Consider the following 5,000-nt stretch of genomic DNA (forward strand, 5'->3'; position numbering starts at 1 on the left):
TTAATAGAACGAATCGCACTTTTACCACTAAACTATACCCGCTACAATATAATTATTGTATATGAATGGGTCCTTTGTCGAACAAAGGGGTGAGACGTAATCAAGATAGCATTAGAATGCGGAAAATGGCGTCTTCGTGTGTTCCAACGGGTGCTTGATAGAATAGGAAAATCATTTAAATAACAAATTCTATCTTTTGCTGATGGAGTTGTTATTGACAGGCCCGGATTGAAGAAGCCGTTGAAGCTGGAACATAAAAATGAGTTGAGTTGTGAAAGAATCCAATCCATAGCTCCACCCTCCTTTTTTTTCAATTTCCCCATCGATTTTTTCAAGCAAAAACTTCTTTTTTTTTTTTAATAAAATAGTATTCGTTTCGTTTGTGGACTCAAGTGTTCAAACAAAGCTTTACCTTGAAGAAAAAGGGGATTATAATACTAATACAAATCCAATATTCTATTCTGTTTTTTTTTTATTCAAGTAAGTAAAAGTAAGTAAATAGATAAAAGGAAAAAGAAAAACTAATAAGAAAAAAACGTCTATCATAAATAAACTTCTGATAGGAATTCAAATAGTCCTTGTTGTTATTGCTGTTTTCGTAACAGAAATTTGCGTTTATCAAACCAGACAAATCATTTCATTTGATCTACGATTCATTGGAACAAAGAGCGGCCCGGCCACTACCCGGCCGGGCCGAGGGAATAAAAGAACCCCCCCACTAAATCAAAAGTGGTACTCCTTCTTTCTATTGGAAATATCCGTTTCGAATCATTATCCAAACTGTTAATATTAATAAAATTATGTTATAGGATTATAGAATAAAGAAAGATAAAGAAAAAAGAAGAATAAAGAAAGATAAAGAAAAAAGACTTTTATCAATCTTTACTTCACACGTCACATCTAAATTTTATATTTTATAATTGGAATTGGGAGAGATGGCTGAGTGGACTAAAGCGGCGGATTGCTAATCCGTTGTACGAGGTATTCGTACCGAGGGTTCGAATCCCCCTCTCTCCGTCCCTTATGATCACTTGATATTTTTCTTTCTTTCGAATTCGAAAAAATCTTGAGTCCTTGTTCTCTCTCCTACAGAGGTATTAACTCTATGGAATAGAGAAAAAAATAAAAGAAAAACCTTTTATTTTTTTATTCTTCACGCCCGGGATTACGTCCTGGATCATTAGATAGGAATCCGAAGATGAAGAGAGAAACAAAGAATATCACTACTGTGTAAACGAAGAGTTTAAGAGTAAGCATTACACAATCTCCAAGATCAGTATTTTAGAAAATAGGGGAATAGATTCTCTATGTCTATTTTTGTACCACATACCCCGTTTCGAGAAAAGCAAATCTTTTCTAGGAATTCAGAATTTATTTGTAATAAGATTCTGATTCATCTCTTAGTTATAAAAATTTGCTTATCATGCCCAACCTAGATATTGTGAGGTACCATAATAAGGTCTTTGACCCTTGGAGGGTCAAAATGTGGAAATGAGGTGATTCAGATTCATCGCAGCTCCCCATAAAGAATTTCAATGTTTGAATTGGGGGTTCATAATGTAGGACTTATCTGATCTTATCAATTGTTCTTATAAATTTTGTTAGAAATTTTTTTTTTTTCGAAGAAATCGTGAATCTTTCTTAGTATTAAAGATCTCATCGAAAACTTACAGCAGCTTGCCAAACAAGGGCTAAGAGAAAAAAGAGTACGGGTATGACTGGCATAACATCTACGATTGGATTCAAAAAGGCATAAGTCTCGGGCAATTTGGCGAATAAAAAGCTACTCGAATGAAGGGCCGAATTAAGACAGATAGAGATTAAACTTAAGATATTAAGCATACCAAACATTTCGTTTTTAGAGATAATTTCATTTTTATCGTGATATAAGGGAAAAATAAAGAAAGAAGAGAAGGTTTGCCAAAAATCTTCCTTTTTCTTGGAACTCCCCCAATCAAAAATCCTTCAATTCTTAAATCTGATTCAATTCTTAAATCAGAGTAGAAGGAATCATACTTTCATACAATATCTTAATTGAATTATATGTAATGATCAATGAATTCATTTCGATTCTACATCTACACATTCTACACATGACGAATCTTAGCAACGCCCATTCTATAGATATTGGATTTAGGCTGAAATTGACGAACAGCCAATACCTATGTTAGTGTTTATTTGTGTCCAATATAAATCTAAATGGGGCGTGGCCAAGCGGTAAGGCACCGGGTTTTGGTCCCGTTATTCGGAGGTTCGAATCCTTCCGTCCCAGCCCGATTCTCTCATAGAAAAGATGAGGTACTTTTAGCCATCTTCCCTAATCCCCTAATAAAAGTAAGTGGGATATTGGATACAATGTGATTCCATTTTTTTTTTTGTTTCTTTCAGATTTCGAATCATTGTTTTATGAACTATATACTCCTTATTGATTGACTTTCTCACAAGCGTATCGATTCACATTCTTACACTCGCAATCGAGTGTCAATGACACGTGTATAATGTATAAAAAAAAATATAAATAGAATATATCTATTTACTTTTTATAGAAAGTATGGAAAGAAAAATGAAAGTCTCATTCATATGATATAGGATCATGTTAAATCCTTGCTGAGACTTCTCCAGATAAAATAAAAAAAAATACCTATCCTTCCATTTCCATATATATATATAAGCATATATATAAGCATATATCATATATAAGCATATATATATATATTATATATAAGGAAATATAAGGAAGGTGTGGACTGCTGGGTAGCAATTAAGCCAATGATTATTCATGATTCCATATTGAATCAATTCCATACCGGGCATACCGGTTCAAAATTAGAGGAATGTTATGGTAAAACTTCGTTTGAAACGATGTGGTAGAAAGCAACGTGCGACTTGAAGGACATGGTCGGTTGTGGATGCAGGAATCCACCATTTTATATATCTGTGAAGATGCTCTTGGCTCGACATAGTTTGTTCTGTTACACTAGGAAACCAATTTTATTGGTTGTAAATAGTACATGATGGAGCTCGAGTATAAAGTATTGATTCATTTATCAGGGGAAGAGTCTAGGGTTAGTACCAATCAATAGGTTGGAAAAACTTCGTAACGTAAGTATATCTTCGATATAGAAATCGAAAGGGTCAAATTTGAAAGGGGTTCAAACCAAAAAGTTAAATAGTTCGGAATTGGTAAAAATATTTGACCAAAATTGTATCGTAGGGGAATCAATCATTCGTACGATTCTTTCAATAGAAAGAAATAATAAAAGGTATGTTGCTGCCATTTTGAAACGATTAAGAATCGCCGAAGTAATGTCTAAACCCAATGATTCAAAGCAAGGATAACGGATACCGGAACAAGTAAACTCCATTTTTCAACTGTTTCAACAACTCGAACTAGATTAGAATGTGGAAATAGATTCTAGGTGAGACAAATAAAAAAAAATGGGTTAGAGACGGCTCAATAAATGTTTAAGGATTTCCTCTCTAGGCCTTTGATAATTACCTAACTTGAGTTATGAGTACGAATGGTATTTTTCTTCTCAGGAGAGAAGAACAAAAAACGACTCCAATTTTTAGTTAGAGTCTAATTCAAAATTTTTTGGATACATTTGCCACTATATACATAAATTCGAATCATTCTTTCTTGAGCCGTATGAGGAGAAAACCTCCTATACGTTTCTAGGGGGGGGGGGGGATTCTTCATATACATCTATCCCAATGAGTCATCTATCGAATCGTTGCAATTGATGTTCGATCCCGAAGAGAGGGAAGAGATCTTCGTAAAGTCGGTTTTTACGATCCGATAAAGAATCAAACTTATTTAAATGTTCCTGCTATTCTATATTTCCTTGAAAGGGGCGCTCAACCTACAGGAACTGTTCATGATATTTCAAAGAAGGCGGAGGTCTTTAAAGAACTTCGAGTTAATCAAACAAAGTTCAATTAATGGAATCAAAAAGGGGTGCCTAGCATCTGGCTTTATGTAATTGTTTCTCCACTGATCTCTTTTTTTCTTGCTCTATTCACCATTGCTATAGAACGAAAAAAAAATCCTATCTATATTGAATTGATTTATAATTGATATAAGACAGATAGAAAAAAATCTCGAGTGATTAAATTACTGGATCTACGAAATGCCGGGATTACCATCAATAGGGTACTTTTTGTTATTGGATGTACTCCCCTAACAAACAAAGGGGGCAATCCCGCTTATTGTATCTGTATCTATATTCAATAAATTCAATATTTATTCCTACTTCTTCCTTAACTTATTCCCCCGTTTACACTTCATTTCTTATCTATGTAGTGCCAATCCAACACAAGTACTTTACTTAATTATTTAGGTTTGATGGTTTGATCAATTTGATATTTTTTTGTTTTATCAATATGCAATTCATATTGACAATGTTGTATCGAACAAATATAATTCGATCGTGGAGAAATAAATCTATTTCTCCACGGCCCATAAGTTTGTTTATTTACTTCATTTAAATGATGAGTTCACCAAATTCACTGCGATACAAGAATAAAAGTTTTTTTTTTTTTTTTATATTATATATATTTATATATATTATATATAATATATATATTTATATTAATATTATATATATTAATATTATATTCTATTATTTTATATTTATTTTTTATTCCGATCATATCTACAATCTTATCCGGGTTGCTAACTCAATGGTAGAGTACTCGGCTTTTAAGTGCGACTATGATCTTTTACACATTTGGATGAAGCAACGAATTCGTCCATACCATTGGTAGAGTTTGTAAGACCACGACTGATCCAAAACGGGAATGAATGGAAAAAATAGCATGTCGTATCAATGGGGAACTCAGAGAATACTTCGAATACTTCATCCTTACCGGATGGGCAAAAAATCTTGTCTTTGCTTCTTTTCTTGGAACGGGACTAAAAAAATTAACCCTCGGGTCAAGTGAATAAATGGATAGAGCTCCATGGCTCCAATTATAGGGAAAGAAAAAGCAACGAGCTT

The 5,000-nt window shown here is 33.4% G+C and overlaps 1 non-coding gene across 1 annotated transcript; it reads left to right on the forward strand.

Moving 5' to 3' along the window:
- The first annotated feature begins 929 nt into the window (after positions 1 to 929).
- Positions 930 to 1,017, forward strand: TRNAS-GCU (transfer RNA serine (anticodon GCU)). Its single transcript has one exon. It is a non-coding gene; the product is annotated as a tRNA-Ser (tRNA).
- Positions 1,018 to 5,000: the final 3,983 nt, after the last annotated feature.

The sequence above is a fragment of the Aristolochia californica genome, unplaced genomic scaffold, assembly GCF_029961685.1.
Source record: "Aristolochia californica isolate CCGP_79_NKW_82.1479 unplaced genomic scaffold, dmAriCali1.0.hap1 SCAF_370, whole genome shotgun sequence".
NCBI classification, from domain to species: domain Eukaryota; kingdom Viridiplantae; phylum Streptophyta; class Magnoliopsida; order Piperales; family Aristolochiaceae; genus Aristolochia; species Aristolochia californica.